The following is a 13706-nucleotide window of genomic DNA, read 5'->3' as shown; positions in this document are numbered from 1 at the left end:
AAAAAGTCATTTATAGCTAGTGGAAACTAGCTACTCCAACAGAGCAGACATTCAGCTTCATTTTGATTCTGCTTTTTCATGTCACATCCACCAAAAGAAATACAACAATAGAGATAAATAAAAAGCATTCAAACCAAAAGCCTCCAAGCTTCAACTTCCCAACCCAACATGCAATGCAACAKATCAATGTTTTCAAAACTTCTGCCCTCTCCTCACCCACCTCGCTTTTTTCTCTTGAATTTTTTCCAGCTTTGCTCCACAGAAGCATTTCAGCTGCAACAGAACTGCTTTCTTCAAGGCTGGGGCAGTTCACCCCACCTCGCCACCAAACCAAGGACTCTCCTGCAGGCTGAACCCGAGCCACCTGAGCAACTCACCCCTGAGCCCCATGGCCGTTCAGGTGCTGCCCACACTCCAGGGCAGGAAATTCCTCYCCCAGAACAGCCAGCACCAGCTCCAGGCAGTGTCCGCTCCCCTCCCCAGCAGCAGGTCAGGAGCCACATGGTGGAAGAAGAGGTGCCTGCAGTAAACCCTTCGAGGGTCACGCGGATACAGCCGACACACGAGAGGGGCCCGAGACTGGGTCATTGCAATGCACTGCGTTGGCCCATGGCGCTCCCGCGGGCTGCCGCACGGCAAGGAGCAGGTTTGCTTCTGTCCTTGCACAGTTTCATCCTGACACACAAGAAGGCATTTGAAGGCATCCCTCATGCCCCATGGCACTGCACTCCTATTGCAAAGTACTCCAGGATGCAGCAGCACTTTTGATGTCAGCCTATCCTCCAGAGCAGGCTTTTGGGGCACACTCAGTCCAGCCTAGCTCCCAGTGCAGCAAGCGGAGTTTTCCAGGCCCCATGCTCTGGGCCCCTTCCAGGTGCCTCCTTGGCTGTTTGCAAGCCAGGCGGTGCAGGCAAGGAGAGGGGCCTGGAGGGGACAGGGCAGCACTGCCAGCCCAGGCAGAGAGCCAGGGATCTAGAGCGGGAGCAGCCTCCAGGAGAGCTCGGAGAGCACCAACCACTGGACACAGGAGGCAGCGATACTACTAGACAAGCAAGAACCAGGAGAAAGGAAAGGCAGAAGTCTGTAAAGCCTTTCAAGACGCGCAGAGCCACGTGAGCACGCTCTCGCCAGAGGATGCTGGCAAAAGCAGCAACTGTCATGAACCAGCATGTAGCGAGAGCTCACCCCAGGCCCCTGTTCCTCCTCCCAGGAATCTGGAACCCTGGAAAAACCTGCCCAGGATTTGCATTTTTCAAATCTTGGCTCTAAAAATAAACACCAGTGCAAGTGACACATTTTGAGCAGAGCCAGCAAGTGGCAGCCCACAGACCCAGACTCGCTTAGCATCAGTGGAGATGTATTTTGTAAACAGGTTTGTTTTTTTAAAAGGTTGCTTAGTAAGCCACTGAACATCAAACAGCAAGAGCATATGTCTGATGTGGCAGAAATAGAGGGGGAACCGATGAGCAAAAAATTCCTGCAGATGAGAACAGGGTGGGAGAAACTATGGGGAGGCCCCATTTGCCCAGAGCATCCCTCATGCCCCAACTCAGACTTCCAGCCGGAGTTTCTCACCCTGTACCTCCAGTCCGTTCCCATTGCAACTCCTTTGGTGGAAACATGGTCTCAAGGCTGGTGATGGGATGGAGCAAGCAGGGGTCACCACACCCGTACAGCCCGGCACAGGTGGGGAAGGAGCCGGGCAGACACACAACCCCAATCCTGCTCCCTTTCCACTGCTGCCCTGGGATGCACCGCAGCTGCCGCACGGGGCAGAGGGCCCGGGCTCCTCTCCTCCCCCAGGCAAAGCGCAGGAGGCCTCCTCACCGGGCTCCCACCTCCAGCAGCACCCGCGGATGCCCCTTCATCGGCAGGGCGGCTGCACCAAGGCGCTGCTCACGCCTCCCTCCACCGATGCTTCTCCTTGTTGTACAGGCAAACAGCCATGCGGCCGGAGGAGCGCGACCCCCCGGCAGCTCCCTGTGTGCACCGCTGTCTCCAGCGGCTGCTTCCACCACCGTTTATACAGAAACCAGCGGAGCAGCACCAGGCAAAGCATCCCGCTGCCAGGAGGTGCCGGGGGGACGTGAGCACCGTTTCCTACCTTCCGCCCCGCACCACCAGCTAACCGGGGTGCGATGCTTCCCAGCCTGCGGGGCCGGGGCTAACGCAGCCCGCCTGCCCCTGCGAGCGCTCCTCCGCCGGGTGGCATGATTGGCAGAGCGCGGAGCAGAAGGAAGAGTCACCCAAACTGTTGCTCAGTTAATCACAGTAATTAGCTGCAGTCTTGAGCAACTCCCATTAGTTACAGCCTGATTTTCTCAGACACAGTCAGCACACAACATTTCAATTAGGTCTAAGCAGACAGCAAGCTCTGAAGTATCCGCGCTGGCCCACTACAGGGCTCGTGCAGGGCAGGAACATGTGGAAGAGGCGCTCCTTTCCTTAAAGGACCCAGCTTAATTTCAACTGGGTCTTATTCAGCAGCTCTGCTTGCAAAGCCTCAGCTAGCGCGCGCCGGGTTTGCAGAGCAGACGCTGTAGGGTTTGAGGGGAGACGCTTGCATTTTTCACACCCAGCACAGAGATTGGAGCCRTGCCCTAACCGCGAAACGGAGCCGGGGTTTCTCTCTGGAGCCGTGCCGGCGAGCTCGCCCCGTCGCACGAAGCCCCGCTCCGCTCGCAGCGAGACACGCGCCGCTTGCCCCCTCGCCRGGCAGCCGGCCCAGCTGCTCCGCGTTCCCGGGCACAGCCGGCGCTGTGCCTGGCACAGCCCGTTCTTCCCACCAGCACCCGGCTCCAGAGGGAGCAGAGGCAGCCTCCGCGCAGCCCTTTTTTGGGAGCAGGCTAACTCTGCCTGCAGAGAGGCACGTTTTCSAGCGCTCTCTGCTACCCGTGCCTGCCGGGCTGCAGCGGAGGGAGCCCTCCGCTCTCCGAGAGCGACCTAGGGATTCACGGAAACCTGCTCGGTGGTTGCACGCAGTGCCTCGAAGTCGGGTCAAACTGCCCAGCACGGACCAGCTTCCTAAAAGCGCTCACGCTGGCCCCAGCCGGAGGGCTTGAAGGGCACGGACCCCTCCGCCACCCTAGGGCGCTGCCACCCCAGCACCACCCTGGACAACGAGGGGTTAAAGCCCCCCTTTTGCATGCAGCTCTGAAAGAGGACAGAGGCCAAGACAAACATTTTGCTGATCCAGAAAGAAAAAAAAACTACTTAAAGATATTAGCCACAGCGTAATTGGCCTTCCCCAGGGATTCACCTGCCTCATCATTGCCCAGACCTGCCTACGCTCCAGTGCTTTAAGGAACCCTTTCTGGCTGGTTTTATACTTATTTATAGGCACCAGCCCTTAGAGAATCACAGGAAGATGTGAAGCTCAACCCCTTCAATGGGGAGTTTGACACCTTTGAGCTTCCCGCCGCCTCGCTAAGCAAGGGGAGAGGGAAGCAGCACTGCAGGCAGCAGAAATCAGGCTCCAGCCGTCACCCTGGCTCCTCAGCAGTTTTAGTGCTTGCCTGCGTGGTCATAGGGGTGCTTTATGCAAAGACCCTCACTGTGCTTTCAGTGGGATCACCCATTCCCCGCTTATTAAAGAAAATATCAAAGTACTCAGGTACCAAAGAAATACCAAAAGAACAAGAGAGCAAAGCAATGCTGCGGAGCACAGGCATTTACAGACCACGCTGGCTAGCAGGACTCCTCGCCTCTGCTCCCACGAGGGAAACTGATATTTAAGCATTGGTGCCATCTTGTTTAAACAACTGCTTGGGAAATCCGACATTCAATTTAAACTGCAAGGGGTGTTTTCCAAGGCAGGCACAGGTAACCCTGCACGCAAGCTGCTAAAGACAACACCGCTCTGTGCTCAAAGGAAGAAAACATCCCTTCGAGTCGATAACTGGCACGTGACCTGAACGGAGAGGAAAGACATTCCCCTGGGCCTCGGCCAGGGCAACATCGCGCTTTTTTTTTTAAGGAGCACTCGCGCCGCTGAGCCTGGGGGACCCAGTGCCTCATTTTGCAGGCGGCTAACGTTGCAGGGGAACCGCCGAATAACTCGTGTTGGCAGGGACCTCCGGAGGCCTCTGGTCCAACTCTTTGCTCAAAGCAGAGCCAGCGAGCTCAAGATGATGCCAGGTATCAGAAAAGGAGAAATCCCCAAGCCAGGTAACGGCTTCTGASAAGCCTTTGCCCCTGCTCTCGCGCCTCCCGAACGCTGTGCTCATTCCTCCGCCTGACAGCGCGCTCAGCAGCCTCTCCCCGGGGCACAAGGCCTCGCAGCTGTGACTAATGGTATGTTTTGACATCTCTGAAATACTCCAGCACTTCGTTTCAGCCACAGGGAGCAGGAAGGAAGGAGGGGACATGCTGGTGGGGAGCCGGCACCAGGAGGGAGGGGCAGGAAGAGCTTTTGCAAAAGCAACAGGCACCAAAAAGAAAAGCAGCAGAGACAACACAGGAGATGGACAAGGGGTGGGTCAGGGCCTGAAAGACACCCAGGAAGCCTGATCCACTCTTCTCTGCTGTCCTTGGGGAGTCCAGCACCTTGCACCTCTAGGGAGCTCCACCACCACCCCCCAAAATCAGGGCAGAGCCCCCAGGATGCTCCACTAATTCCTAGCRAGCCTGTGCTCAGTGGTGAGAGGCACCCGCCTGCCCTGATCCCCTGCCCAGCCTGGCAGGGGAAGGCAGCGCCCAGAGCAGAAGGAAGAGTCACCCAAACTGTTGCTCAGTTAATCACATGCCCAGAGCTCCATCTTCTCCAGCCTCTCCCACCAGCCCAGGAAGGCAGGAGAGGGAGGTCTCCGGGGAAGTTAATTAACAAACATCTTCCTTGTGCTGAAACAGCTGTCTCCGGTCCCGGGGCGGSCTGCATCTCTACACAGCCTGAGCCGCTAGCAGGGAAGCAAAGAGCCTCCTGGCCACCAGCAGAGCTGCTGGCCACGGCCATCTGTCACCCAGCAGCACGAGGGAGGAGAGCAGCCGAGCATGGGGTACTTGGCTTTTGTTTTCCTGGCAGCTCCTGCTGCCGTTAGCCCCTCGCACCGGCTTTCAGGTGATCCTACCACACCTCAGGGAGCCAGGGAAGAGGACGAGCACAGTGGCTGAACAATGCTCCAGATCTCCATGCTTCATCCCCAGAGGGACAGATTTTGCAGCCAGACTGGAACAACACTGGTAGCTCCTGAGACCTGACCCAAAATGTCCCCTGCCCATGCAACGCGCAGGGGAGATGGCTCATCCCCTGCCCAGTGCTCTTCCAGGCTCACCCCTGCAGCTTCCAAGGAGAGGCCCCTTGGCACCAAGCAAGAGCAGCCATGCTGTGGCTGTGCCACCCTCATGCCCACCCATTCATGTTTGGATGTGGGCAGCCTTGGTGGCATCCACAGCCTGGCTCAACCACTGGGTGCAGAAAAGTCAGCAGAAGCTCCAGCTGCTGCTGCCAGGGTGCCACACTCCGAAGTTTCCTGGGGTCACTGTGAGCCAGGAGCCCAGCAGCACTGATAGTGGTGATGGGGAGAGGGAAGGGGGGTGATTGTTTTCTCTTTTCAGCTGTCACTAAAGTCATCAGTGTGGCTGTGAGTGATTCACACCAGTGTATGAAAAGCCTGTGACTCATGGTACTGGATGCAGTAGGTGGGTGCATTGACTCAACCGCTCCGGGGAGGGGGCCCGGGGGGCTGCAGACTCACAGATCCACAGGGGGGGTTGTTCACAGGGGGTCAAAGCCAGCACCAGCCCGGAGACTTCCCTGGGGAGCGGCGGTTACCACGAAGCACGTTTGCTCCCCTGTGAACAGGCCGCRCTCAGCCTGCAACCTGGGAGAGGTTTACCTTGTCCTGTGCGACAGCAGAGAAGGAAGCCCAGAGCTGCTCAAGGGATGAACGCGCATCCCGGACTACTGCGAACAAACTTTATGGGCACTGTAGGATCTCTGAGGAGTGAGGAAAGTCAGCCAGGCTCGGAGGGTCCCAAAGCAGTGAACAGGGGGGCTCAGCTCCCTGGACAGCCTCCACTCCCTGAAGCCAGAGACAGGCAGCAAGGGAAACCAAGTCCTCCTGCCACACCAGTGGTGAGAACCCTGTCCCACAAGCTTTGCAGCGACCTCCTGCACCATGCCATCAGGACAGCCACGTTGGTGAGACCCTCACACTAGCAAATGACTGGAGGGACCTCCCACAGCTAGTTTGGGCAAGGGAACCCAGGTGTCAAGTGCCCAGGTGCCCCAACCACTGCTTTGTACCAGCAGCACTATGCAAACACCCCAGGGAGCAGGAGCAGAAGGGAACCTCCTCGAAAGACACTCCCGTTTGAATGGTGCTCGGTCTCCAATTACTCAACCAGTGGCTGCATGCCCAGGGCTCCGGAGCAGCGATGCCCCAGCCTTGSCAAAGATGCCATCAGCAGCCATCAGGTCTGCAAACGCGTGTTTCATCTCCCTGGCAGTGCCTTCTGAAGCACTGTGCCTCCTCTGCCAAACAGCCTCGGCACAGTGGATCCGGACCAGCCTGGAGAGTGTCACCACATCCTACAGCATCCTGAGCCAAGACCTCCCCATCTGCAGCAYGGACCAAGGCTGGCCTCACATCAGCACCTAAAGCAGGATGAGCTCACCTACCCAAGAGGATGTGGCACATGTGTAAAAAAGCAGAGTGAGCCAAGAGCACCTAAACACACCCTCCCTGCAAGAAGCAAAAGCAGCCAGGAGAGCTGCAGGAGCAAGACAAACAACACTGTGCCCCGATTTTGGGGTCTGCTCATTCACTGCTGCCATCATCACCCCTGGGGTGGCTCTGGTGGAAGACCCAAACCCCTGAGCAGCACATGGACTCACAGAAAAAAGCACAGACCAGGTGCAGAGGAGACAACACAAGACAGGCAGAAGCCCAGAGCTGCCAAGCAAGGAAACCTGAGGGGAAGAGTGCAGACTGCACACTCCCAGCAGAGATCTGGATCTCCTCGGGGAAACCTAGTGCATTTGAGAGGCCACAGGGGTGGCAGAGGAGGAAAGGAGCTGGACCAAGCACATGGACAATCCACCACTGGACAGCAGATCTGCTCCAATTTCTGAGGAAGGGCTCCCTAATGGAAACAAGGGTCTCTAGAGTCCAAGGCAGGAGAAGAGACTTGCACCGTCAGGGTTAGACACCCTGACCCAGCTTAGCCCGCTCCACGGCCCCCAAGTCCTTGGGTATGAAGCAGGCAGCCCCTGTCCCACCCAGACCCACCCCAAGCCCCTCTCTGAAGGCAGCCAGCCAGGGCCCACAGGGGGACTGTTCTCCCCATGGCTCAGCAAACACAGCCCCGCAGCATGAGCAAGCCCAAGTTCGGCATCAGCGAAGCAGGAGCCAGGACAGCTGGGGGAGACCATCACGACCGAGCTTTAAGAGAAGTGAAGGTGTGATAGCTCCAGCATGGCTGCGCTCCCCGATCCCCACACACCTGCTGCTCCCACCGGGGTCCCCAGCAGGGCCATCTGCTCCTCCAACCTTCCCACCACATCCGCACCCCAACCATCCCCCGAGGAGCCAGCGATCCACCTTAAAATAACTGAATAGGCTCCACACRCTCATAGGCTACCTTAATAAAAACTTTGTCAAACCAGAGCTTTTTCCAAAGCACGGCCAAACCCCAGCGATGCAGACAAATCCTCTCTTTAAAAAAAAAAAAAAAAGAATATATGCAAGGAGTCCCTCTTAAAACTCGAGTCCCCCAACAAAAAGCGCAGCCCGATTCCCCGTGCGCGGAGGGGGCGAGCGCGTCCCCGGCGCAGCCCCGCGCCGCGAGGAGCCCCGGCCCCGCGGACGGCGTGGGAAGATACCGCACCTTTCTCTCCTCCCTGCCGCCGGCTCCTTTCCCGGGAGGTCTCCAAACCGCAGCTTGCCCGGAGCGGCGGCACGGGAAGAGCCCGGAGCATCCCCGCCGGCGAAGATAAAGCAGAAGCCTTGGGAGAAGGGAGGGGAGGAAATGTCCACGGAGACTAAATCGCTGGTGGAGAGAAAAAGGAAGGAGGCAGCCCCAGCTGACGGCGGCCGGGGGGTGGATTCTGTCTCCTGGAAGTATCGTGGAAAAGGAGGGGTGGGAGCGAAAGAGGCAGCCGTTCCCCAACAGGTAGCGGCGCCAGCCTGGCTGCCGGCAGGGCTGGACAACGCCAAAAAGCACCCCGAGCCCCGTCTACTTTTAGAAAGCGAGGGAGCGCGCAGCGCATCCACCATCTCCCCAAACAGCGAGCAAAAGCCAGAGCTTACCTTGGAATAAAGGCATGGCTCCCGCGCTTTAGAGCTGGGCGAGGTCGTGATATCATTCCCGAGACATTATTTGCAATATAAAGAGAGCAACAGAGGAAAAAAAGAGACAGGGGGAGGGAGGGAAGAAGGGAAGGGGGGAGGGAGGGAGACAAGAGAAAGAGCAGAGAAAGGAAGGAATGCAAGAGGAAAGGGGGAGGAGGAGGGGGGGAAAAACGAAATTAAAAAAGGGAGAAAATAGAGACAGTTAAAATCTGTCTCCTGCCCACACAGTGGAAAAGAAACCTCTGACAATCGGAGGAAGAACTCGCGCATATACCAGAGGGGGCAGCCGGGGAGCAACAAAGGAGGAAGGAGTCAAGCTCCACCGAAACGGGGGAAGCGCCGTCCGGGCACACGCGCACGGCGAGGGGACGGGCGCCGTGACCGCCTCAGCCCCCGGGCTGGAGCAGCCCCAAAAGCCCCACGCCCACAACATTTCACCAGGTTTCATGTGAGCAGACCCGTCAGACACCTGTGTCTTCCCCCCACCCGTCTTCAGGTGGGAGCAGGCACCAGCTGAGCACCAAGCACCCGCGTGTCACCCTGCTCTCCCCAGCCTGGGGCTGTTGCTTTCCACACGTGCCTTGCTTTGAGCTCCCAGGGGAGCAGAGACCTCAGCACAGCTCCGGGAATTAAAACAAACAAACAAAAAAAGCAAGTTTTCCAGCCACGAGGTATTTGTGCAAAGACCACCCTGTGCAAAGGGAGCACGCTCCTGCCCCTTTCCCACCCGCAGGTCAGGTCGTCTTCAGCAACAGGCTCCGCGCTGACTGACACCCACAAGCAGCCTCGAGGGGGAGGGGGACACGGAGGGACACGGCCCTCCCGGCCAGCCAGACATTGACCCCRTGGCCCCCAACGGCCACACTTCAAGGCCTCTTCTTAAATGACCCAGAGCCTACAGAAAGAAGTCGCCAGGGAGGGTTGAAGCAACCGCACAGCCAGGCTGCCRGACCAGACAGGCTCCAGCCCGTGGCCCCACAGCAGGATCTGGGGCACCTGCCACCACCAAGCTCCTCGTTGGCCCGTGGTCCCCACCAGCGCCTCCCCGCCTGGGCACTGTCTCTTTAAAGCCTTCCTCCCTAAACCTGAATGAAGCCAAAGGAAGGAAATCCTGGAGATGACTGCTTCGTTTAAACATCTCCTCCTTCAGCATTCGGGCTCATTCAGGCACTGGCGTGCTCCCCTCTGCCAGCACCGAGCGCCCACAAACGCCCRTCCCCACAGCGATATCCCAACCTCAGCCCAAGCAGTGACACCTCGGCACAGGCAGAAGGGAAAATGCTTCCCACGCATATGCACCATGCAGATCAGCAACCCCCTTCCTCAGTGGCCCCCGCTTCGTTGCTACAAGCAGGCACTGGTACGGATGCAGAGACACCTGCCAGCAGGGCACCCTCCGGCCCCAGCACCCCTCCATGCACAGCCCTGCGCACACCGTGCCCCGGTCCTGCCCGGCACAGCTGCCCACAACTCCCGTGGCCCCATCACAGCAGCAGCCTGCATGCACAAAGGCATCTTCCTCCCATCAGGGACAGCCTCAGGGCCCTTATTTATACCTATTATATATATATATAAAATATATATATATATATATATAATGTATATACAAGTGCTGCTGGTTGGGGCCTGGCGATGCTTTGCATTAGGATGTCTCCATGGTTACCCGCTGGTGGTGGGAGCGGGGGTAATTGAACTCTCAGGGCTCACTGTGCAACGCGTGTCTCGCACTCCCTCCCTTTCCCTGTGCCGATCCCCACAGATCAGCTCTGTTTTGCCTTTCCAAGTAAAAGCCGAGGCAGCGCGAGCCGTAGCTTTTTGCTAGTTCAGCGGGAGGAGGAGGAGAAACGAGGCTCTCCCCAAGAACTCATTACATGTATAATTCTGCCAGCTGCACGGATGATTAGACACAAATGCAGATTAGCTTCCCCATCCCGAAAGAAAAGACAATCCTGATCCGTGCGGAGACGAAACCAAGCTTCTCCTCCCACCACCCCGCGCAGCTACGGCTAGACAGCGATGAAATATGGTGAGATGCAGTCAAGAGCGGCGCTGACATCCGAGCTGCTTCCGTCTCCAGGGAGCRAGCGGCAGAGGCAGCGGCGCCCACCCGCCGGCGCCTCTCCACGCACGTCTGCCGCGCTCCTCCCCACGCTCCCACCAGGCCGGAGCCCGCATCCATCGCGGAAACCTCCTGCACTCGCCTCCCTCGGCAGTGCAAACAGCAAGTGAAGTGCCRAGTGCCCTGGGCAGCCCCCGAGGCGCCGTCTGGAAAGACCTGTGCAAAACTGTGAAGTGACACATCCCAGCTAGGCACGAGCGAGCATCTTAAATTCATGAGCAWCCGACTTTGCTCCACCAAATTCAGCTTCCTGGGAGCACCCGTCCCCCAACACCCCAGCCGGCTGCCCCAAATCCAGCCCTGCACCATTTTGCAGCCGCTTCCTGGGCTTGATCTATTTTCAGTGCCCACTTGCTGATCCTATGGAGAGCTCCTGTACAGGAATAAGTGACCTAAAGGACCCAGAGCTTTTTTAATAGCGCTTTTCTTCCTTGCAAGCACAAAAGCCTAACTAGCTTTCCTCCTCCTCCCTGCACGTACGGCCACAACCACTTCAGATGTGGACTAATTGGAGAAAGTTCAGAGGGCAGCAACGAGAGCTGCGCAGGGCAGCAACACGCAGCCTGCAGAAAGAGAGTGAAAGAACCGAGTTTGTTTAGTGGGGRAATTAAGAGGCAGAAGACAGACATGATAGCAGCCTTCAATTATGTAAAAGGTTGCTACAAAGGTATATGAATAAATTGTGCTCAATCCCCACTGGGAACAGGATGAGGAGTGGCAGGCTGTAAATTGTAGATTAGACACTAGAAAAAAAACACAACTCTTAATAGCAAGATTATCTTGCCTGTCCTGAGAAAAACCAAACGAGCTCTGGCCCTTTGCTTAGCAGTCCCTGCCATGCTGGCGGTCCCACGCAGKTAGTGAGGACCTCTTCTCAGCAGAGCTGAGGCCAGCACACTTTCTCCTTTCAGGAGAACATCACCTGTTCTCTRACTTTGCTTAGAGGAACTGATTTTTGTGGTATAACTCTGCACTGCCTCTGGGTCACCTTTAGAAAACTAAAGTTTAAAGGTATTTTCCGTGTCAGATGTTCATTTTTTAAGTGTCTCGAGTTTCACGSTCAGAGTTGCTTTCCAGTTGATCTGTTTATCGTTCTGCTAAATAGGCACATAGGTATTTTAATAGAAAGACAAGAGGATGCTAGGCACAAGCCAGCTAAAACCTTTCTTAAAAAATGAACAAGCCATGGAAAGCCTCAAATCCAGCAGAGGACTGCTGCTGAAGGTGCAAATACACCGGCTGGTGGATTGTCTTCTGGTACCATCAGGGGCTGAAAGGAGAACCCAGCTGGGAAGCCACGCAATCCCCGCACGCAAGCGCGCTGCTCAAGAAAGGATCTGCACCTTCCATAGGGAGCAGGAATCTGGCAGGGATTTCTACACCATTTCCACAGCTGGCAACCTCCCAGACACCTGGGAAATCACCTCTGGAGAAGGAATAACGCCTTTCAGTAATGACCAAATGCTACCGCAGTGCTGCACAAGTGTCTTTGCTAAGGTTTGTTTCCAAGGGCCTGCATTTGCAAGAAAACACGTGCAAAAAATGTGTTTAACAACAGGAGAGTCTATGAAATTTAAAACATTTTTCATTAGACTTACTCTGTCACAACAATATGATTGCTACTGCTAGGACTGACAGGGAAAAGATTAGCCTTAATTTTAGCCTTTTTTTAACTTAAAGTGAGACTAAACTTTTTCAGAGTAGGAAAAGCAAGCAGTCTTCACTGGAAAACTTTTTGGTAATGGAAACTTTTCAAACTGTGCTACAAAAAGAAGCTTTTTAAGTCAACTCTAAACATCAAAAATCTTTTCCCACTCCTGAAACCCCAGCTGAAAACCCAACTTGAGCACCTTCCATCAGCTCAGATTCACCCTTCCTGGCTTTAAAGTCACTGCATCAATGCATAAATGGGTATTTCGCCTGCCTGCTCGGTTACTGTTACGGAGTCTGGACAGCCGAGGACCTCTGGGCCCCTTTATTTTTAATCTGCTGTGGTCGACTGAAGCAGTCCCAGGACACAGCTCCCCGTTTAGGTTAGCACAAGGCAAGCGAGCTGATCCTCCGGCTCTCGCTCCCTCTCTGCAGCCCAGCTCTGCCGCTGCCTTTGCTCCGCGCTAGCGTCAGCACGGCCGAACTGCTGAATCGGAGCGGTGGACTGACTCGACTGAACTAACCCAACCGCAGCAAGATGACACAAATTTGTCTTCTGAGGGGGGAAAAATCACCCGCCAGATATTCCAGCCCATGAGAAAAACAGCAGATGCCCCTAGAACGTTGTTCAATTTTTGTCAATTAGCTTAACGACCAGAGTGTAGTCCAAATATGTTACTTGGAAAGCTGAATTTGCCAAGGACATGCCTTGCCTCATACTTCACCTTCGACTGGTTTTTTTTTTACATTCTAGTTACAAAACAAGCGTTGCTCTCAATTTCCGAGCTCCCATCTATAGCTGAAACATGTATTTTCCTGGCACTGGTTTCGCTTCAGTACCCAAGGCATAACTACGCATTTGCGTTTAAAATGTATCTGCCATCTGGAAGCTAGAGACCCATACCCTTGCTTTGCTCTTCAACTATATGGAGTCCTGGATTTAAGCACATGGCATATTTTATCTAATTTTTTTTTTCTGCTTGCGTCTGAGCTGTTTGACTAAAATCTGAGCCATTTCTCAGGGTCTGTCTCATAGCCCAGTCAACACGGAGGGAGATGGTGCCAAAAAACATTTCTTTCTAATCTGATTGTTTGTTTTCCTCCCTTTCCAGTTTAGGATTTTTGAAAGGAAGCCATGCAAAACCAACTGCTCATTGTTTATTGCAAAGCCTGTGGCTGCATTTCACTAATTCTACTTGCAAAGACCCAAGGATCAGGAGGAACATAGCTTAGCTCCGTGCAATAGCCTGGTGTTTGCAAAGCCACTCAGTAGCCACACACGTACGTGCAAAAGTCAACCCAGATAGCTGCCTTATGGTGTCCTCATTGCTTGCACCCACCTTGGTTGAGGTCAGGGTGGGCTCCTGGTAGCCAGGAAGGTCATCAACCCAGAAAACAGGTTTCACACTGCCCTTCGCAATGGAGAGGCACATGAGGTGACAACATGATCAAGCAGACACTTAAGAGCAAGGGCACAGAGAAGATGCTTCAGAGCAGAGTCACAGTCCTCCAGCAAGCCCCATGGGACATGGCAGCACCAAGACAAGCTCCCCAGCACCAAAGGGCTCCCAGGCCTCATCCAGAGCAATTGGCCTCTTCCCAGAACCACACATCTCAGGGACACATCAGCCCCTCGGAAAGCCATG

This window comes from Apteryx rowi, unplaced genomic scaffold (assembly GCF_003343035.1).
Source record: "Apteryx rowi isolate R43461 unplaced genomic scaffold, aptRow1 scaffold_65, whole genome shotgun sequence".
NCBI classification, from domain to species: Eukaryota; Metazoa; Chordata; class Aves; order Apterygiformes; family Apterygidae; genus Apteryx; species Apteryx rowi.
The sequence above is the reverse complement of the archived record's forward strand: the minus strand, read 5'-3'. Positions refer to the sequence as shown.